The sequence below is a fragment of the Macaca fascicularis genome, chromosome 12, assembly GCF_037993035.2.
Source record: "Macaca fascicularis isolate 582-1 chromosome 12, T2T-MFA8v1.1".
Taxonomy (NCBI): domain Eukaryota; kingdom Metazoa; phylum Chordata; class Mammalia; order Primates; family Cercopithecidae; genus Macaca; species Macaca fascicularis.
The window spans coordinates 70,904,044-70,927,662 of NC_088386.1; the positions used below are offsets into that span (position 1 = coordinate 70,904,044).

At 41.5% G+C, this 23,619-nt stretch overlaps 1 pseudogene; it reads right to left on the bottom strand.

Moving 5' to 3' along the window:
- Positions 1-1,859: 1,859 nt before the first annotated feature.
- On the bottom strand, positions 1,860-3,041 carry LOC102124450 (UDP-sugar transporter protein SLC35A5 pseudogene; annotated as a pseudogene).
- Positions 3,042-23,619: the final 20,578 nt, after the last annotated feature.

Below are 23,619 nucleotides of genomic sequence, written 5' to 3' on the forward strand. Positions count from 1 at the left end.
TGCATTATTTTCCTTAACATAATGATCTCTGGTTCCATCCATGTTGCTGCAAATGACATGATTTCAGTTTTTATGGTCAAATAGCATTCCATTGTGTGTATATGTACTACATTTTCTTTACCCATTTATCCATTGATGAACTCCTATCCGTTGATTCTATATCTTTGCTATTGTGAATACTGCTGCCATAAACATGGGATGTATGTACTCGTTTGACATATTGATGTTTTTTCAGCTGTGAACCTGTCTGATCCTGGGTTTTTTTTGGTTGTTAGGTATTAATTACTGCCTCAATTTCAGAACTTTTATTGGTCTATTCCGGGGTTGGAATTCTTCCTGGTTTAGTCTTGGGAGGGTGTATGTGTTCAGGAATATATCAATTTCTTCTAGATTTTCTAGTTTATTTGCATAAAGGTGTTTGTAGTGTTCTCTGGTGGTAGTTTGTATTTCTGTGGGGTCAGCTATGATATCCCCTTTATCATTTAAAAAAAATAATTATTTTAATTACAAATTTCCACCAATTCTTGCCAATCATATTATTGTGGATATCACAAATGAATTATTTAACAGTATTACCTTATATTCATCTGCATGAAACTTAAGAGAAAGGAGAGAAGAAATGTATACGTTTCTGAGAATGACACCATAAAGCTCATATTTACAGTATGGTAGTCTGTAAACATACAGGCCTGCCAGTTCAAGCCCACTCTTCTATCATCACCCAGCTGCACGACCCTGAGCAAGTCACTTTTGTCTGCTCATTTTAAAAATCATCTATCACCTGACTTCTCTATCTATGAGAGTTAACTGGCTGCATGCAAATACCATGAAAAATACCATGCACTTATAAGTGTGAAGTAGCACTGTAAAGTGACTTATATATTACTGGTCTTTCTATTTTTAGAGTAATAATATTCATATATCAGTAAAAGCCAACATGTGTTTGCTAAGTGATCCTTTTGAAAGGATCCCTTTAAAAGCTCCTAGGTATCAGCTTTAGTGACAATCTGGTATGATTCTGAAGCCAGCATCTCAACTCTTGGAATGATATACAATAGTCACAACTTGAATTAGCAACTAATAAAATAAAATGCCCTCTTATTCTCCAAAATGTAATAATTCAGGAGTAATGACATCAAGATTTTGTAATACTCAAACTAAAAATGTCCCATCATGGCTCGTTTAAATGACTTAAAGTACAAGTGGTAACTATGGTGACTAGGGAATCAACATTTAAAACATCAAAATATTATTGCAAAAATCAAATTTCCCATGAATTTCTAAAAATTAAAATTCTGAGATTTTTGTGTCTGAGAAACTGCTTCTTCAGCAAAATATTTAGCACTGACTGCATCATCCCAAATCTATGGCATGGCCAGGTATTTAGGTCCTTCAAGCAACATTTTTAGAAAGGGTCCCATTGCTCTTTACTTTCAAAATGACTATCTCTAGGGCCTCAAAATTCAAGAGACAACCTATATATTTATAATGTTAAAAAAGGGAAGACTTTGGCATGTGAACCAGAACTACGTAATTGTGAATATCTGGCAAATTGATCTCTATGTGTATATATAAGGTATAGCTGACATGATTATTACAAGTTTTTTGGAAGCTTGAAGGCCAAGGAAAATAATCTGCAAATATATCTTGCTGATTTATCAAGTACTGAGATGTTAATGAATTCTTCATATTGTTACTCATATATCAGTTCTTTAGAATTTCTTAGCCTTTAAGTACTCTAAGCCTTGGATGTAACCATTTAGGGAGTAGCTAGATATATGCAAATAATAATATGATTTAGAAACATTTCTGCTTTATCAAAGTGAAAAGATAAATATTGCAAACACTGAAAATGTGAAAATAAGGTTCGAGAGAGCTGCCAACTATTTGGGTACCAGTTAGAAAGTATCTTCATCTGATTCATCACTCTTGGGTTTGGCAAGTCTTTCTAGTTCTTCTCCATCCCCACTGGAACTCTCCCAAAGATTGCCACTTAGATCTCGGATCCTTTCTTGCCTAGGTGTGTATTCTGGACCTTGAGGCTTGCTGGCAATATAAATAAATATAGAGACAAGGACTGATGGGGCTTCCAAGAAAAATTCCAGGGAGGGCCTGAAGTCAAAGACCAGGACAGACACTGTTGTGATAATGACAGTGGTAACCTGGGCCCTTAAGACATGGAACATGTTGTCCAGGAACTTCAGAGTGAAAACCACTGAAAGGCCCTGGAATGCAGTTACAAAAATAAGGGCTACTGAAAATGCATTGTGGCCATAAAAAATTCCACAGTTCTTAATCTGATCACAGTTACTCCTCTGAAGGCCCAGAGTCAGCCCATTAAACAGAATGCCAAAGAAACAGAGTTTGCTGTTCTGTATGAAGATGGTTTCAGTGAGCTGGTTCCCTTCCTTCAATATATTTTCATTATAGATATTAGCCATTGAAGAAATAAAACACTGGACTATAATAAGAACATGGCCCATGCCAAGATGGACGTGACTGAAAACCTTGACTGTGGTGTTCCATTTAGCTTCAGGAAAAGTCCATTCCTTTGTTGTACAATTGTCTTTTCTGGGACACTCAATTCTGAAAAGAAGGCAGGAATTGGATGGGCTGAAGAAGGCATCATGATGAAATCCATGTCCTGCCAAGTTGTGCTGTAAAGTTTTAGTCCCAGCAGTCAAGGCCAAAATAGACAAAAATAAAATCAGGAAGGAAGCCCACTGGATCCAGTTTAGATGCCTCTTCAGCACTGTCCTGAATAGAAGAGCTGTTGTTATAATTCTAAAATTTGAGAAGACAACAGCCATGGCCTTTCTTTATGACACAGAATGGCACAAGCACACAGAAAACTAGCTTCACCAGTTCTGAGCACACATTCACAGTAGTTGGAAGATAATCATACTTGTTTTCTTCATTGGCAGCATACTTCACCAGTAATATGTGACTTGAGCTTAAAGCAATGAATATGCACCTAGCAGGAATGTATACATTGTTGACAAGGGGTATATTATAAGATGACTACAGCACTGTTTTTCCATTTGACTGTTTTTTAATTGCATCCCAGAGCTGAGACAGTAACTGTCTGGCCCCATAGTAGCAGCAGTAGCCTTTAGGGTCCATAGGTGGAGAAGTTACAGTAGGTATAGGCAAAAGAGCCTCTGCTTCTAAGTCGCCTATTGTGGAACCCCTTTATCTTCTTTTTTTTTTTAGATGGAGTCTTTCTCTGTCGCCCAGGCTGGAGTGCAGTGGCACCATCTCGGCTCACGGAAAGCTCTACCTCCCGGGTTCACACCATTCTCCTGCCTCAGCCTCCTGAGTAGCTGGGACTACAGGCGCCTGCCACCACGCTGGGCTAATTTTTTTGTATTTTTAGTAGAGATGGGGTTTCACTGTGGTCTCGATCTCCTGACCTCGTGATCTGCCCGCCTTGGCCTCCCAAAGTGCTGGGATTACAGGCATGAGCCACAGCACCCGGCCTCCCCTTTATCATTTTTTATTGTGTCTATTTGATTCTTCTTTCTTTTCTTCTTTATTAATCTAGCTAGTTGTCCATCTATTTTGTTAATTTTTTCAAAGAAACAGCTCCTGGATTCATTGATTTTTTGGAGGGTTTTTTATGTCTATCTCCTTCAACTCTGCTCTACTCTTAGTTATTTCTTGTCTTCTGCTAGCTTTTGGATTAGTTTGCTCTTGCTTCTCTAGCTCTTTTAATTGTGATGTTAAGGTGTTGATTTGAGATCTTTCTAGCTTTCTGATGTGGGCATTTAGTGTCATAAATTTCCCTCTTTACACTGCTTTAGCTGTATCTGAGAGACTCTGGTACATTGTCTCTTTGTTCTCATTGGTTTCAAAGAACTTCTTGGTTTCTGCCTTAATTTCATTATTTAGCCAAGAGTCATTTAGGAGTAAGTTGCTCAGTTTCCATGTAATTATGTGGTTTTGAGTAAGTTTCTTAATCTTGAGTTCTAATTTGATTGCACTGTGGTCTGAGAGACTGTTTGTTATGATTTCCATTCTTTTGCATTTGCTGAGGAGTATTTTATTGCCAATTATGTGGTCCATTTTATAATAAGTGCCATATGGCACTGAGAAGAATGTATATTCTGTGGATTTGGGGTGGAGAGTTCTGCAGATGTCTATTAGGTCCACTTGATGCAGAGCTGAGTTCAAGTCGTGAATATCCTTGCTAATCTTCTGTCTCATTGATTTGTCTGATATTGACAGGGGCATGTTAAAGCCTCTCACTATTATTGTGTGGGAGTCTAAATCTCTTTGTAGGTCTCTAAGAACTTGTTTTATGAATCTGAGTGCTCCTGTATTGGGTGCATATATATTTAGGATAGTTAGCTCTTCTTGTTGAATTCATCCCTTTATCGTTAGGTAATGCCATTCTTGTCTTTTTTGGTCTTTGTTGGTTTAAAATCTGTTTTGTCCGAGACTAGGATTGCAACCCCTGCTTTTTCTTGCTTTCCATTTGCTTGGTAAATTTTCCTTCATCCCTTTATTTTGAGCCTATGTGTGTCTTTGCACATGAGATGGGTCTCCTAAATACAGCATACTGATGGGTCTTGACTCTTTATCCAATTTGTGCTTTGTTGGGGGAAAAACCCACTCATCTGGGCTGCCTGGATTCCTTAGAACTACCAGGAGGAAAGGCTAAGTCTGCTGGTCCAGAGACTGTGGACACCCCTCCCCCTAGGGGCTCAGGCCCAGAAAGATCAGGGTTCCGTCTCTGAGCCCCTGGCTGAAGTTGTTGGAGTTTGTGAGGGGAGGCCCTGCCTAGTGAGGAGGAATGGGTCAGGGCAGGCCTGTAGAGGCACTCTGGTTGCAGTTTGCCACAGCTGGTGTGTTGGGCTGTGGGGGACACCTCTTGGGAACAAGTTGTCCAGCCTCCCTGGCTCCAGCAGGGGAAAAATACAGCCTGAAGCTTAGAAAAGGCTGCCGCCCTTCCCCTTCCCAGGGAGCATAGTGTCTTAGGCAACTATCTGTCCCAGTGCTGGCTGCTGCCTCTTCCCCAAGGAGCTCAAATGGCTTAGACAGCAGGCAGATGCAGCTGTGTTGCTGGTCACCCCTCCCCACTGGGAGCTCAGCAGGCTTAAGCTGATTCTAGCTGAGAGGCTGTTGAGAATCTGTGCAGCTCCAGGGGTGGGACCCTAGGCCCAGTGGCATGGGTTCACAAGTGGGATCTTCCAATCCATGGGTTGCACAGTTCCATGGAAAAAGCACAGTTTCCCAGGCTGGGCAGTATGCTCACTCACTGCCTCCCTTGGCTAGCGGATGGGGGCTACCCGGCCCCACGTGGCCCTCAAGTGGGCTGCCACATCACATTGCTCTTCTTTCCTCTCTGTGGGTCACACCAACTACCTAGTCAGTTCTAATGACAGAATCTGGATATGTCAGTTGCTGGGCAGGATTTACATGCTATAGTTCATTTTGATGGAAGCTTCCTGTAGTGGCTGCTTCTAGTTGGCCATCTTGTCCCCATTCCCCAGCTGTCATTTTTATTATTTCTCTCATTCTACTTATTTTTTGCTTGATTTGTTGTTTTTCTAGCTTCTTATGGTGCATCATTAGATTATTTATTATTTTTCTGCTTTTTAAATATAGGCATTTATTGCTATAAACTTTCTTCTTAGCACTGCTTTTGCTGTATTCCATAGGTTTTGGTATTTTGTGTTTCAGTAAATGTTTTTTACTTCCTCCTTAATTTCTTCCTTGACCTAATGGTCATTAAGGAGCATGTTTAATTTCTATATATTTTTACAGTTTCCAGAGTTCCTCTTTTTGTTGATTTCTGGGTTTATCCCATTGTGGTCTGAGAAAATACTTGATATTATTTTCTTTCTTTCTTTCTTTTTTTTTTTTGAGTACTCTGTCACCCAGGCTGGAGTGCAGTGGCACCATCTCGGTTCACTGCAAGCTGCGCCTCCTGGGTTCACACCATTCTCCTGCCTCAGCGTCCTGAGTAGCTGGGACTACAGGCACCCACTACCACACCCAGCTAATTTTTTGGTATTTTTAGTAGAGACGAGTAGCTGGGACTACAGGTGCCCACTACCACACTCAGCTAATTTTTTGGCATTTTTAGTAGAGACGAGATTTCACCATGTTAGCCAGGATGGTCTCGATCTCCTAACCTTGTGATCTGCCCACCTCAGCCTCCCAAAGTGCTGGGATTACAGGCTTAAGCCACTGTGCCGGGCCTGATTTCAAGTATTTTCTTTAAGTTTTAAAAATTTGTGAAGACTTGTTCTGTGTCCTAACATATGGTCTGTCCTGGAGAATGTTTCACATACTGATGAGAAAAATTATATATTCTGTAGCTGTTGGATAAAATGTTCTGTAAATGTCTATTAGGTCCATTTGGTCTAATGTGCTGTTTAAATCCAATGTTTCTTTTGAATTTCTGTCTAGATGATCTGTCTCATGCTAAAAGTGGGGTGTTAAAGCCCCCAACTATTATTGTATTAAAGTCTGTGTCTCTTTTTAGATCTACTAATATTTGCTTTACGTATCTGGGTATTCTGGTGTTAAGTGCATCTTCTTCCTACTTTTTTTTTTTTTTTTGATGTGAAGCCTGTTTTATCTGATGCAAGTATAATTACTCCCATTCTCTTTTGGTTTCCATTTATATGGAATTTTTTTTCCACCCCCTTTCTTTCAGTCTATGTTTTTTTGTTGTTGTTTGTTTTTTCTTCCCCCCAGGTGAGGTGGTTTCTTGTAGGCAGCGTGTAGTTGGGTCACTGAAAGAAATCCATTTAGATAGTCTGTATTATTTAAGTGAAAGTTCAATCCATTTACATTCAAAGATATTATTGGCATGTGAGGGCTATTTCCGGTCATTTTATTAATGGCTTCCTGGTTGCTTTGTATATTCTTTGCTTCTTTCTCTTTTGTTTATCATTGCAGTTTACTGGTTTTCTGTAGTGGTAACATTTGAGTCCCTTCTTTTCCCTATTTGTGTGTTTGCTCTACCAGTGAATTTTGTACTTTTGTGTGTTTTCATGATGTTATATATCGTCTTTTCGCTTCCAGATGTAGGACTCCCTTAGCATTTCTTGTAGACCCAGTCTAGTGGTGGTGAATTATCTGTTCTTATTTGTCGGAAAAGACTTAATTTTTCTTTTAGTTATAAGGGCTAACCTTGCTGAGTGTAGTATCCTTGGCTGAAAGTTTTTTCTTTCAACACTTTAATACATAATCCCATTTTCTTCTGACCTGTAAGGTTTCTGTGGAGAAATCTGCTGTTGGTCAGGTGGGGGTTCCCTTATAGGTGGCTACATGCTTTTCTTTTGCTCTTCTTAGAATTCTTTCTTTGTCTTTGACTTTTGACAGTTTGACCATAATGTGTCTTGCAGAAGATCTTTTTGAATTGTGTCTGTTTGGGGATCTCTTAGCATCCTGTATCTGGATGTCTAAATTTGTTAGTAGACTTGGGAATTTTTATTATTTAGTTCCACAGGTTATCTAACTCTTTTGTTTTCTTTTCACCTTTTGGGACACTGAACATTTGAATATTTGGTAGCTTTATGGTCTCTCATATGTCATTTAGACTTTGTACATTTTTAAATCCTTTTTTCTTTATTTTTGTCTGACTTGGTTATTTCAGAAAGACCTGTCTTTAGGTCAAGTTATTCCTTCTGCTTGATCTAGTCTATTGTTGAAGGTTTCAAATGTATTTTTAATTTCATTTAATAAATTCTTCATTTCCAGATTTTCTGTTTGGTTCCTTTTTATGATATCTATCTCTTTGGTAAATTTCTCATTATGAATTATTTTTCTTATTTCTTTGTATTATTTTTCTGTATTCTCTTGTATTGAGTTTCTTTAATATTATTACTTGGATTTTTTTTTGAGTCAGGATCTCTGTTGCCCAGGCTGGGTGCAGTGGCAGTCATGGCTCACATTAACCTCAACCTCCCAAGCTCAAGCAATCCTTCCACTTCAGCCTATCAAGTAGCTGGGACCACAGGCATGCACCACCATGCCTGGCTGATTTTTTTGTAGAGACAGGATCTCCCTGTGTTGCCTAGGCTGGTCTCAAATTCCTGGGCTCAAATGGTTCTCTTGCCTAGGCCTCTCAATGTGCTGGGATTATAGGTATGAGCCACCGCACTTGGCTCAATGTTATTATTTTGAATGATTTTTCCAGAATTTCATAAATTTCTTTTTGATTATAATCTGTTGCTGGAGAATTACTGTTTCTTTGGAGGTGTCTTATTTCTTTGCTTTTTCATAGTTCCTGTATTTTTACCTTGCTATCTGCACATCTGATGTGACAATCATGTCTTCAAAATTTTTTTTGTATTTGCTTTGGTAGGGTAGAACTTTTTCCTGAATATGTATCTATGACACGGGTTTGGTACAGCACTTTGGTTTTGATGCATGCAGTAGTGTAGTCTTTGTATGAGTTTGTTGGCTATAACCACTGTCAATAGTATATGTGAGTTCCTCAGTGCCTCAGGGTGCAATGGTTAGTGGAGGCTCTGATGAAGGTTTGCTGGGGACAGGGATGCCAGGTGAATTTGTCCTCAGGTTCCAGTGGTGGCAGTTGTTGGCTGAGCATGCCTGTCCTTGGGCTCCAGGGTGGCATATGCTGGTGCAGGTGTTAGTGGGTCCAGGTTGCCAATTCTTGAGCTTTCAGGCAGCTTGCTTGGGTGCCATGAGTAGCAGTGGAGGGCCAGGTGGGTACACAGATTCTCAAGCCTATGGGCAACAGGCATAGTGCATGTATTAGCAGTAGAAGTGGCAGGACAATTATATGGCTCCTAATTGGTCCACACTGGTGTTAGCAGTTGCTGCGAAAGGATGGGCAGGCCAGTCCTCAGGCCTGCAGGAGATATGTGCAGGCAATGTCAACTATGGTGGTAGTGGCAGGTTGGAGAGGCCTGACCTCAGGTCCCCAGAAGGAGTGCTTCAGTGCCAATGATGGAAGACTGGGCGGGGCAGTCCCCAGGCCCCTGATGGCATGCTCAGGCACTGGGGAGGCAGAAACCGGCCTAGCAGGCCTGTTCTCAGGTCTCCTGGTGATGTGCATAGGTGCTGGCTATGTATGTAACTCTGCCACTGGGGAGGGCAGGGTTCTTCTCAGTGGCCCCAGCTATCTGTAGGTGCCTGGGGAGCAAGTGCTTCACTTGCTCTTTGGCCATAGGCAATGGCAGCCTGCAGTGATGGTGGCTGCAGTGGGGGAGTTTGTCCTTGAGGTGTGTAAACATGCATGGTGGTTTCTCTGCTGGTGGCAGCAGGGTCATTGCCAATGGCTCACAATTCCACCCTGGCAGCAGCAGTCAGCCAAGGTAGTGGCAACGGGTGGGGAATGTCAATGAGGATCTAGGGAGGTGGAGATACAGAGCTGTTGGGCTTGCAGGCAGGATTCAGTCTTTTGGGGGCTGGATCTCCATATGGCACTTTGCTGTAGCTACTTAAGGCTCAGGGTGTGTGGGAGCCAGCATGGGTCCCCTCTCTGGAGCAATGCCTTCCTGTGTTCTCCAGGCAGCTCCCCCTGTTAGTCTCAGGGTTTATGTGATTTGAAGCCTCCCCCATAGCTAGGATTGCAGGATTCCGCGGTAGGAATGTGGACCACTGAAGGTCGCTCACTTACCCTTTTCCCACATTGGGCTCCCAGTAGATCCTGGCCAAGCAGACTGTCCTGTTTTTCTCTCCTTCCTTGATTTAGGTGTTTGTTGTCACTTCTCCATTGAATTCCAGTGTTCTTTCTTAGATGATCTATTTGAAGTGTGATTATCTACTCACTATTTTTGTTCTTTGTGAAGGAGGCAAGTACCAGATGCCCTTGTCATTAAAATTTTAATTGAAGGAAATGTAGTGCCTGAAGGATTAAAAGAGAAAGAAATAGAGAATAAAAAGAGATTTGACAAAACAAAAATTACTAGTGAACCAAATATATCCCAACCTCTAAGCAGGGACATATACAGACATCCTCATAAGGAACACAGAAACTTTGATCTTTCATTAGACTTAATGTTTTCAGGCTGATTTTTAAACTATGGCAGTCTCTTTGCAAAGACTGAAATCTGAAAGTTGCTTCTTGTGCTGATTTAAAAGATATGAACTGACTTTTTTATTTTCAAAAGGCATGTCCTTTGTTGCTCTAGAAATAATAATAAAAGTAATATCTTAAGGTCAAGCAGTCCTTACTTCTACATACTCAGCATTTCCAGCCCTGTATTTTTTACCATACATGGTCTACACTAGGGTCGTTGGGAAGTTGATGTGCTTCTGAAAAGTAGTGTGCAAATAGCCTTTGGCAAATCTTAACATTTGAAAAATATCCTGGGTGACTTTTTTATTTAAGGAAATTAAGTGGTTAGTCATTTTGTTAAATGAGTAGTTAATGCTGCAATTTGTCTTTTGAGTGTAATGTTTGTATTTTGCAGTTCCCTTATATGTAAGTGACCTCAGTAGACAGTAGACACATTTCTTCTTTATTTTCTTTCCAGGGACTTCTTCTTTCTTCCTAGTCATTTATGGCTGTCACATCTTGGTCTAATAAGATGAGAGGAGTGGTTGGTTCACTGTGGTGTCCCCTTTCGCCCTCTAGATCTATGACCTCCACCTAGTCCTCTTCCATGTTGGCCTTTGGGTGGGCTAGAACATGGAAGGATGAGGGTGACTTATTTTCTTCATCCATAGTGACTCGCTTTGGGGTCAACAAATTCTTAGTCTTGACTTCCCATACCCCACCCTGGATTCCCGTGGGATGCAACTGAAGGGCTGTGATTTTGGGGACCTGGACTTGGGTCAAAATCATTCATGACCTTATCACATGGACCAGATAAAAGTTGGCCAGATGGAGGGCTATATTATCTCACCTCAGGTGATCTGCCTGCCTCCACCTCCCAGAGGACTGGGATTACAGGTGTGAGCCACCACACCCAGCCATGTTAAAGCTTTTAATCCAGAAAAGGGCACTCTGAATGGGAAATCACATTCAGAATTTGAGTCTGGCATCCAGGATCCCTCAGAGGGTTATTACTAGACTGAACTCTCAATCTCTGCATGAGAGCTCAATCCACTCAACATGACCTGTGGCACAAGATATACAGAAAGCATGAAAACAAGAGAAGGAGAATAAAATAAATAAGAGAAGTATGGGAAAGACTATGATACTATGGATACTTGAAAACAAGAGTCCAAGCAATAGACTCTAGCAATAGAAAGCAAAGTTTCTTTAGCAAGAAACTATGATTTTTTTACCTGATTTTACATGATTTACCAGAATACAGACCCCATTTCAATATAATTCTATATTTCTTGATTTTATTGCTCAAATTATTCCTGCCTTGGCCATCAGAAGCTCTTTCAGTTAGCTAGTCTATTTTTTTTTTTACACCTCTCTCTCTCTCTCTTTCTGTCTATGTATGTGTGTGTGTGTGTGTGTGCGTGTGTGTGTATATATATATATATATATATATATATATATTTTTTTTTTTTTTTTTTTTGAGATGGAGTCTTGCACTGTTACCCAGGCTGGAGTACAGTGGCGTGATTTCGGCTCACTGTAAGCTCTGCCTCCTGGGTTCACACCATTCTCCTGCCTCAGCCTCCCGAGTAGCTGGGACTACAGGCACCTGCCACCATGCCTGTCCAATTTTTTTGTACTTTTAGTAGAGACGGGGTTTCACTGTGTTAGCCAGGATAGTCTTGATCTCCTGACCTTGTGATCTGCCTGCCTCGGCCTCCCAAAGTGCTGGGATTACAGGTGTGAGTCACCACACCCGGCAACACATCTCTGTATTTTTAAAAGCACTTCCTTACTTTCTGATGTTACAAGATGTTCCAGGCTCATATTGTATATTTCCTGTGCAGTGTTAGAAACAGCCATTTTTCCAAGTGGCGCTGGTTCCTTTTATCGTAGAATAGTAGTAGAAACCAAGATCTGGGTGGCATATATGCTTGTTGTAATTCACTTTTGATCACATAGGCCTGGTGTTTTGGTAAATTATGACAATACATTTGCATTGCAACTTTGGCCACAATCCAGAATTCTGACTCCATAGGTCTGTGGTTCAAGCCTCAGGTGATGCTGATGCTGCTGGTTCATGAACCACGTTTGGAAAATCATTGTACTATGGGTTAAATTGGCTTTTGAGTTCAATTTTGGGATCCAAAGCATTCCAAGTTTAAAGCTACTGATATGCGCAATGTGTCTTTTCAAATTTATCTGCTAAGAGATGTTAGGTGCTGTAACTGGGTTTACTTATGCTGGGTCATTTATGACAGGGAAGTATGCAGCTAGTGTCAGATATGGCCCAAATTACTGAAGACAAGTCACATTAGAGTTCCCAAACTCATTACTTACAAGCCAGGAGTCCAAACTCTGCTTTAGCTTTTCAACTAATAAACTGGATAGTCTGATGAACTTCTCCAGTAGAGAAGTAAAAATGGAGGAAGAGATACTATTTATATGTTTATGTAGTAGAAGGGGAGTATTTTTTTCTCCTTAAGTTCAGGTATTGGGTTGCTATCAGAGAATAAAAGTACTCATTTTTTTCCATATTAGGTTGCTCTTTAGTAAGTCTAACCTTACCCTAGATGCCTGGAAAGGAATTTGGTAAAAGGAAGATGATTAATTATTTTCATTTTTTTATTTTTTAAAATATGTATATATTTTGGTATTTAAATTATTTTTGTTATTTATAAAAGTGGCCACTTTTACATATCTATTTTTCTTAGTCAATTTTCTGCTGCTCTAACAGAATATCACAGACTAAGTTATTTACAAAGAAAAGAAGTTTACTTGGTTCACGGCTCTGCAGGCTGGGAAGTTCAATAGCATGGCTCCAGCATCTGGTGACAGTCATCTCACAGCAGAAAGGTGGAGGTAGAAGTGAGCAGGAGAGGCAGAGAGAGGAAATCAGGCCAAATTTACTTTTATAACAAACCGATTCTCCTGATAATAAACCCAATCCCAAGATAATGAAATTAATTCATTCATGAAGACAGAGCCCTCATCACCTCTTGTAGGGCCTCTCAACATTGTTATAATGGCAATTAAATTTCAACATGAGTTTTGGCAGGAACATTTAAACCATAACATCTATTATAGTTGTAGATTCATAATGATTTTAAAGCATCCCCAATAAAATTACTAGGAACCTTGAAGCATTCTAAAGGGGAAAATCTAGGAATGGAGGTGGGAATAAAATTAACATTTACTGATACTTGTCATTATTTAGTGTAGGCTAAATTTTTATAACAAATATACCCCCAAATAAAAATGGCTTTAACAACAAAAAAAAAGTTTTTTTTCTTACACAGCAGTCTACACTGGGTATTCCAGGATAATGGGGTAGCTTAAGACAGGGGAGGGCAGCTGGCTCTGCTCCATGCAGTTATTAAGGGACACAGGCTGCCGTGTGTAACATGTGGCTGCAAAATCTGTATGATATTGTTCCAGCCCATGGAAGAATTGCTATGGCAAGGGAATAAAACAGTGAGTGATGCAGACTAAACTATGTTACTACTTGGGCATGGGAGAGGCTTCTACAGGGGTGCTGGGTAGATATGAATAATCATTTCTACAGGATCCTTACTTCTACCAAAACTTCTCTTCACAAAAAGTTTGTAAAATTAGACATTTGTGCCTTCATGTAAATTAACACATGGAAATAGTCTTCTGGGACTTTAAAATTTTAAATCTTAGCTCTGCTTATGGGCCAAAGGGCTTTATTCATGAGAAGGAAGTGCAAGGACTAGACCCAGCAGATAGGGGTTAGTTCTTTATGTTGAATTGGGCCAAGGATGGCTGCTGGGAGCTTGGGGAAGGCAACATGGTATCAACAGGGCATTGCAGGCAGATAGATGGACCTGGGTTAGAATTCTGTGACCTTGGGCAATGCGCTCAATTTTCTGGGCTTCAGTTTTCTTATGTATAAAATGGTAAGAATATAAAATTCCTTATGAAGTTTAATGAGGAGTGGGATAAAAAATATAAGGTGTAGTGAATGTAGATTTTTTCCTGAAATCTCATGTCAGAAGTGCCACCATTCTTTTTACATATAAAGATGCCTCTGATGAACAAAAATATGTATTAATACATCTTTTCTGACAGTTCCAACATAGATATACAATCTAGGATTTGAACAATTTATAACAATGCTTTAAATGGTGCTCATCCTGATAGAGGTAATCTTTCCAATGTTCTCATAGGATACGTATAATTTGGGTACTTTAGAGAATTAAATTTTTTTCCTTTTTTTTTTTTTTTTTTTTTTTTTTTACCATATCCTTTGTTGTCTTCATTTTTCCCTTTAGCTAATGCAAGATCAAATTAATTAAATCTTTTGATGTATCAGGATAGCTCTTAGAGTCAGTGTTAAGGTAAGGGCACTGAACTTTTCCACATGGTTGTAGCTTTATAACCTTAACACAGATTTAATGCCATGTCTTTTAGCCTCTTGGAGATTAATTACTGTACCAAATGCTATACGAAGAACAGAATCCAAATCTGCTATTTTACGAGGATATGTGAAAGCAGCTGCTCTGTCCAGGCATGAGACCGCAGGGGATGCTCACACCCTAGAAGTTTCCCCTTTCTGCCTCTGGTTGGTCCATGGGTCTGGGCAAACCGTAATTAGAAAAGGGGGATAATGATGACTGGCACTTCCTAGCCTCCAGGATAATGGTAGTGAGCATCAGAGCCAGGCCTTTGGGGCTGGGGAACTTGCTGTTGGGAAGGTGGTATATTATCACACCAAGCTTTTCTGCCATTTTTCTCATTTAGAACCCAGAATATTTTGGCTCACTTAGGAGCAGAACACATGGACTTATAATCAACTGGAAATATGTCTTTTAATCCTGCATAATGTGAATGCTGTTTTAGTTTACCCCAAAATGCACCTGTAAATCTGGCGAGCAGCAGTTTTGGGTTCCTGTACTCTCCCAGCACTGGAGAGTCATTTCATAAGCTGGTGTTGACTTTCTCATCTAACAGATGATGATACAAAATTGACAAAAGTTGGACGATTTGTGAAGGCTTTCTGATCAGTTTCTACCAATTATTTGCACTACATCTGGCTTACACATGTTGCATTCTCATACAACATACTTCATTTCTGTTGCCTGACAGTGACTATCTTAAGAACCCTGTGGAAAGTAAAAGCTGAAGCTTTCTCTGTTCAATATTCATTTTCCATTTTTATGGTATATGGACTTCAAAGAAAAAAGCAAAATGACCTTGGGAGGACAATGCACGTCAGATTGCATTACTGATGCCATCACGATGACAAGGTCTTGCCAATCACAAACATTTGTAGACTCCATTTCAAGCACTCACTCATGTAAGTAGTTCCAACACCATCAAATTTCAGGACAGTGAAAGAAGGTGGATGTGTCACTGGAATTTGTTAGGGTGGGACTTGACTAACCAGAAATATTTCAGGGGCTATGTTATAGTAGGTCAGACCTCAGCTCTGAATGATTGAGACGTCTGCAAATGACCATTGGCAAGAAGGTAGCCTCTTTGAGCATGGTTTGACCCCTGAAACCAGAGGCAGTTTTACTGTGAAGTCAAATAAAACTTAGCAATGTGGTCACATAGCTGCGGTTTTGAAAAGTTTGCTCCCAAAACTTGACATTGTCCCTTTCCACTCCCAAATCCTCCCCTTTGTGCCTCTCCTTGAATTGGGTGGTGTTGAAATGGCTACAGGAATTTTGGGTTCTGGCAAGGGGAAATTGAGTTGGGTGTACATTTATTTTGGGTTTAGAGGGATATATCCATGTGGTTTTCAGTCACTTCTGTATATAGTTAAGTTATTTTTAGCCATTCTGGTGAAAGAATGACTTCCAGGAATACTTCTGATGCCTACTAGGCTGATACACCCAAGTTTGTGAAATGAACGTGCAGGACCGGAAGTAGGACCACAGTATGAACGTGCCTTAGAGTGCCTGACACAAAGAGTAGGTGGGTGTTGGAGGAGAAACATGATTAAACATTTTTTCAAAAAGTTCAGATGTAAAATTTTTGAATGGAAGGTTTGGTTTTCATCAAAGTCTCATCAAAATGAAACTTTTCCTCTGCCAGAACTATTTTTGATAATGCAGTGTGCTATTATAAGTGCACCACACATTTTCTTTTCTGTGGGGCATCAAGAATTCCTGTGTGGCAGGGCAAATGTTGTAGCATTACTACCAACAGCACAAACATCTGTAGGTGGGGTTGCATGTTGTGTGCACCCCAAATATTGCATTGTGTCTTTAAGATACTGATGTATATTGCTCTGCTAAAGACTGGTGGTTCCAGAGAAGAAGGCACACAAAATTGCCACTGATTCAGCAAACAGAAAAGTCAAGACACAAATCGACATACACTTATTGAGTCAATGGATGTTGTGTGAGTAATTTGATTTACACAATTATTATACCTCAGTACAATGTAGTGGTAGTTTAAAAATATGTTTTAATTGTCCCTGTACATGCCTCAATTTAAGATTATATATTGTATAATTTTTCAGAGTATGCAGCCAAAAAATAGAAAACACAGAGTTGTACCAGGAAGTTAATTATAATTACATATGCATTTTTCTGAATTTTATGAAGTTTATGGTATTTGCCAGCTTTTAAAACATTTTCACTTTTTGTAGTTAGTTTTTTCCACTCAAAATAAAAATCTATAACTTCATTTAATGTTGTGTATGTAATTTTGTTTTTTCTTTCTTAAGGAAACCTCCTCAAATTGTGTAACCTTCAGGTATCACAAAACCACGATTTTCCCGTGTTTGCAACGTAAGAAGATAAATAATCATCAGAGTTACACGTGGTTTACAGTATCCTAAATCTTAAATCTTTGGTTGAAATTTTTTTAAAAAATGCATTTGGCACTCTAAAGAATTGCAATGGAAGAACAATAGAAAAGTTATCCCCACACTGCTGCATCTCTATTACCTCAAACATAACAAAACAAAACAAAACTCCAGAGTCCAGCTGTTAATTTTCTGGATCTATCCTTCCCTCAAGCTGCCTTCGGGGGTGAGTGCTCTTTCTTCACATTCCTGAGGCCAGGGAGGCTTGGCATTCATCTTGCTCTCCCATGGACATTTCTAGACAGTTACCCTTCTACCTTCTTATAAAAGTTCCTCCTCTTTTGGTCTTTCCACTGCCTGGCATTTCCTCTCCATGAATGTTCTTACTGAGCCATGCTCCCCCTTAATCATCGACTCTACCCAAGCCACTGTAAAGCTATTAATAGAATATTTCAGTGTCTGTAGAACACACCCAACATCCTAGCTTTATTCAGTTCCCAAGGCTGCTGTAATAAATTACCACAAACTTAGTGACCTAAAACAACAGAAATGTATTCTTTCATAGTCCTGAAGTTTGGAAGTCTGAAGTCAGCATCACTGGGCTGAAATCAAGGTGTTGTCAGGGATATTCTCCTCTGGAGGCTCTATGGGAGAATCTATTCCCTTCATCTTCCAGCTTCTGGTGGCTTCCGGCATCCCTTGACTTGTGGCTGCATCATCCCTATCTGCCTTTGTGGCCACATGGCCTTCTGCTCCCCTGCTTATATAAAATCTCCCTCTGCCTTTCTCTTATAGAGATACATGTGATAGTGTTGAGGTCCCACCCACATAATCTAGGATAATGTCCCCGTCTCAAGATCTTTAACTTAATCGCATAAGCAAAGACTTTTTTTTTTTTTTTTCCCATATAGGGTTATAGTCACAGGTTCCAGGGATAAGGATATGGTTATTTTTTGGCGGGGGGCCGGGGGTGGGGGCGGTCTTCTTTTCAGCATTGCCATTCCTGAAAACCACCTCCACCTCTGTTCCAGTTCAGCCACCCACTTCCTGAACAACCAGCACTGAGGGCTCTCCTGACCCAGCGCTGTTTCACGTTAGAAAGCCTCCTCCTTTCTCTCTCACACTCCCACTTTCCCCACCCCGAACTGTGATCTCATGGAGACTTGTAGTTGCTTGATTTCTCAATTTTCCTCCAATCTTCCAACCCATTTCTGCTCCTCTTTCTTCCTGCTTAGCCTAGACACTTGCTGCTTGGATAGCTTGAGCTTTTCTCTCACTATAACCCCTGATTAATTGCATCCTTTCAGGGCACCATTCTGGAAAATTCTGGAATCTGGGTTCATGTGGCTACTGACATGCTTGGCTCCTACACTTGGTCTGCTGGGTTCTGGTGGAATGAGGAGATACAGCCTCGCTGATTCTGGTCTCTGGCCTCAGTACCCCCTGCTTCCTGCTCTGTCAGTACCCCTTCTCTTCCTCTGCTATAATAGGATGTCTCAAGACATGTTCTGTGGGCCTCCTCATTAGAATCTCCTGGAACACTCACAAAAGAAATTCCTGGGCCCTACTCCAGACCTCTTGGATCTGAATGTCTGCGGATGAGTCTGGAAATATTCATTTTTGACAAGTACCCCCAAGTGATTTCCCCCCAATTCTGTATTCATTCTCAAGTGTTTTCCCTTCTGGGACTCACTAATGCACTCACACCAGCAGTGAAAATACGACATGCTTTAGTACCAGTTGTGAAAGTTGCAAAACACCACTTCCAAGCTCCCTGAAGCGCCCACCCATCTGAGACTCCCAGCCCTCCCTGTTCTGTTTTGACTGGTGGGGCCCTGCTGCCAGTATTGTGAAGGCTGCCTTTACTTTCCGCTCCTTCTTGACATTGCCTTCTCTAGTTACTGTCCCTCCTTTCTCTTCCTTTTTAAAATATAAACATTGTTAAAAATCTGTCAGAGCACACAACAGAAAGCACTTTGGCTTCTGTTGAACCGGGTTTAAATACAGGGGATTATTAGAAAGGTTGGAGGGAGGGACTCAGGGATAAAAAGGTACCAGTGGTGTGGTTGTCACACAGAGGCCAGGTACAACAAATGCTGCCCTTTGACACCCAGGAGGCTGGTGACCAGATTCTGGAATGCAGAGTCCAGGGGCAGCAACTTCTCCAAACATTGTGCTTCCAAGACCCTGCTTGCCTGTAGGAAGAGGGCTCCTGCCTCACTTCCTCCTCCCAGTTTCACTGGGTGCATCTGATGTGTATCCAGATCCCAGCTGCAAAGAAGTCTGGGAAATTTTCTCTTTTCTGTTCTTTGGTACAGGAAGGCACTCAGAACGGAGTGGGAGTGGAATGGATCTTATGTGTCTTATCCAGCAGAAAAGAGTTATGGGCACTTTCTGATGTCACATTCTTACTTTCTTGTTTTTTTTTTTGTTTGTTTGTTTTTGTTTTTTTCTGTTTTTTTGAGACAGAGTCTCACTCTGTTGCCCAGGATGGAGTGCAGTGGCACAATCTCGGCTCACTGCAACCTCCGCCTCCCAGGTTCCAGTGATTCTTCTGCCTTAGCCTCCTGAGTAGCTGGAATTACAGGCGCACACCACCACACGGGGCTAATTTTTTTATTTTTAGCAGAGGTGGGGTTTCACTATGTTGGTCAGGCTGTTCTCGAACTCCTGACCTCGTGATCCACTACTTGACCAGTTGTGACTTGCCATTCACCCCCACCACATTCATGAACTTCTCTCACTAAGGTCAGCAGTACCCTTTGAGCAGCCAGATGCAACGGACATTTTAGTGATTATCATATTGTAGCTCTCTACTGCTCTGGACTCGGTTAATCAAGCCCTCCTCGAAACACTCTGCTCCCTTGACTCCTCTGACACCACAATCTTTGCATTGCTCTCATAGCTTTCTGGCCTTCCTGTTCTTACCCTCCTTCATAGGGTTCTCTTTCTACCCTTAGCCTTCAGGTGAATTATGGAGATCGGTCCTCTGTCCGTGCTTGGCTTCCCTCTCACATTCTCCCTGGGCTCTCCTTAGAGACATAGTTTTAGCCCAGCCTAAATGCCAAGATTCTCAAATATTTATGTGGAGGATAGACTTCTCTCTCATTCCTGAACTTCTGACTCAAATATGCATCTACCTGCTAGACATAGCACTTCATAACATCTCAAATGTCACATATTCAAAACTACCCATCTCAGTTTGTGTCACCACCAAAAATTTAATAATCCTAGTCAGCATCTTGAAAGTAACACTTCACTCCTCTTTCTCCCTCATACTCCACATCTAATCAATCCCCAAGTCCTGGCATTTCACCAGCAAAATATTTCTCAGATCTATTTGCCTCCACTTCATTCCTATGAACACTACCCCAGTTCAGGGTCTTGCTGCATTTCCTCTGGATTACTGTACTAGCTTCAAACTCATCTATCTATCCTTAGTTTTGACCCCCTCAAATTAACCCTATGCGCAGTCTTTCAGGCAGTTGATCCAAACTGTAAGCCCAATACTCTACAAACTAATAACTTGAGGCACCAAACATCAGATGCTCCTCTATAATTTCCTTAGACTGCCTTCCCATCCTCCCATGCACATCCTGGGCTGCCAGGACCAGCAGAGGACAAGTTGTCAACTTTTACAGTAAAGACCCGGGGATGCTGATAGGATTCAGAGGGAAGTGCAGGGTATGTGCCAACCAGGAGAGCTAGGTTCACTTCCTACCCGCATATCTGTTTTAGAGTAGGGGAAGCTGTCACGGACACTGTGAAGACATTCAGATTCTCCTTCAATAAATGACTTGTTGTCCCAGCTACTGGGACGATGTTGGCAGACAGCCTTCAGGGGTTGCTTCGGTGGCTTAGAACTACCTCACTTAAGGTCACACCCCTTTCTGGGGCATCCCACTGATGGATGCAGAGTATAAAGGCCTGGCCATCTCAACTCAAGTTGGAAAAGTCCTGAAGGAACAGTCCAGGTCTCAGAGCTTATATGGGGTTGGCTGAGGTCATCATTATATCTCCATTGCAGCAGGACTGCTTGTTCTTTCCATTCCTGTTGCCTTCTCTTCCTTAGGAGGAGATTTCAAAGCCAATCCAGTTGCAATCCTGCACCTTGGGAACATGCAGTCACAGTTGGTACTAGGAGCAGTCTGAGAGCGCAGGTGCTGAGATGAGATTTTGGAGCTGGATCAGTCACTTTCTGGCTGGCAATGAGGATGCCATAACCAGTGGCAGGTGGAGCACAGAGGGTCCTTGGCCCAAGGTGACAGTTCATTTGTTAAAACTTTCACTGATGGAGAATCAGGATGGTATAGCAGGTAATGCATTAGCTGGTGTGGTATGTCATGCATTTGAAAAATACAATAGAAATAGTAACTATATAAGTACAATGGAATTGGGTAACTGTTGCTAAGCTCAATTGACCTCTGGAAAAAACAGATAATAAGAAGCTGAGAGGGATTAATTCCCAATTAACAGCTAAGTATGAAAGCCAGAGAGCCTCCTTTATGGTACACAAAGCAGCTTTATCTCCTGCCGACTGAGAGGACCAGGCCTAGGACTTAATCATCAGAGTAGCCAAGCTCTCATGAAAGTTAAATTTCCAATTAAAACCAGTCTCTTATACCAAGGTCAGGGCTGGGACCTTGACACATGAGATGAGGACATCTGGGTTAATAACCCTGAAAATCACAAACCCCCAGACTTTCTGGAATGCCCTGAGCCTGTAAAGGTTTGGCCCTCCCCTCCCTACTAGGAGCTGCACTCCTCCATTGATTGGAGGTGATGCAGACACTGCTCCCCCAGGAGGCACATTTGCTCCTTCTGTGATCTGCCACCATCTCTGTCCCAGGCACTGGGCCTGTAACTAGAGTTAAGTCACAACATAGGCCCAACTGGAGCTGTGCTGGACCTAATAAGAGAAGAAAAGGACTACCTCCCAAATAAGTTGTAACATCTGCCATCCTGTATCTGCAAGTGCTGGAAAAGGAGGCATGGGATTGGATTCTAAGCCTACTTGATCCAAGAATATACAGGATTTAACACTTGGCATGGACTCCGGGATATGGTGCAAACTCACTTCTACAATAGCTCCTAAAGGCATGACAATAGTGATGGCCTACACTAAGTTAGGTTGCAATGTCAGAATGGCCCTGGCAGAGGGTGGAAGAAGAGACATAAAAGCTCAGCAATGTCAGTGTGTTGGAGTCAGAGCACTGCGAAAGGCCAGAAATCTCACAGTATGATTGTGTCCCATGTGCAGGTTCGAAGGATACACTATTTACCAACACCGTACGGAATTCACTGTGAAAAAGGCATCAGCATCGCCAAGAAGTCTAATGCTGGCTGTCCTCTGTAGGCAAGGATGGATGGTAGATCTAGACAGCAAAGTGCTACACCATAGAGGCCTGGTGGCAGTGACTAGCCTGCAGAAGCCAGGCAGACGCAATAACCATAATGAGTAGCAAGTGTGGAGGGGAGTGGGGCTGCTAACCCGCAGAGCTGTGGGTGTTTAATAGAACACAGCATTCCTAGGAATAAAATACATGGGCGGTGACAGGATTGCTACCAATCGGGACCAGTGAAAGAAATCAAGGACGGAGGGTATATTCATTACCCAGGGCTGCTGTTAACAAAGTACCTCAAACTGGGTGATTTAAAGCAACTGAAAGTTATTCTATCACAGTTCTGGAGGCTAAAAGTCCAAAATCAAGGTGTCAGCAAGGCTGGTTCTTTCTGGAAGCTCAGAGGGAGAATGTGTCTCGTGCCTCTCTCTCGGTTTCTGGCAGTTGCCAGGAGTCCTTGGCATCCTCTGGGTTGTTGGTGCGTCGCTGCAGTCTCCACCTCTGCTGTCACATGGCATTCTCCCAGTGTGTCTCCATCTTCACATTGCATCTCCTCTGTGTTTGTTCCAATTTCTCTCTTATGAGGACACCAGTCATTGGACAAGGGCCCACTCTAGTACAGTATGAACTCATCTTAACTTGATTAAATTTACAAAGACCCTATTTCCAAAAATAAAGCCACTTTCTCAAGGTCCAAATAGGCATAAAATTTGGGGAAACACTATTCAATCCAGTAAAAATGACCAGAAGGCTGAGGGAAGTTTTCCTAATAAAAAGTCACAATTCCTTTCCAATTTTGTAGACCTGAGCCAGTTTTAAGGTCTGGTGCATATTGGCTGAAGAAAAATCTCAGTTCCCTGGTAGAAGCCTGCAACACCACAGCAGGTATACACAATAACAATACTCCTACTCCTTTCTTAAAGGGGTCTACTGCTATGTACCTGGCTAAGTGAGCACCAGGTAACTGGCCACCCAAACATTTCAAGAATTATTAGACATAGAATGCTAATTGACATTAATACTTGGAACCTAAGCATCATCATTGCCCTCCCGTTAGACTGCAGGCATAGTAGAGCCAGGTGATAAATGAATGAATTGATTTTAAAACATGTTACAAAAGTACAGTGAGTCCTTGCCTTGGTGGGTAAATTAGGCCTGAAGACCCCTCTGATGGTCATTTTCCTGGTACCAAATGTGTAATTGGAACATCTGCAATAAGCAGCAGGAAGTGGTGGTGGTGGTGGAGTAAATGTGGTATTTTCTTTCCCCAAAGAGACGTTTTTTTTTTTTGTTTTGTTTTTTTTTTTTGAGCATCAGCCCTTGCAGACATACATGTTGCCAACTGGATCACTGGAAAGAGTAGTACAGAGACAACAGGACATCAAAGTCTGCCTCCCCTCTCCTGTTTTTGGAAGATCCTTGCCTTATTTGGTATTGTGAGTCCCAGGTGTGTTGAGGCAGGTACTTAGGGGGCTGTGCTGATGTGATTGCCCCTGAGACTGCCTGGCAAA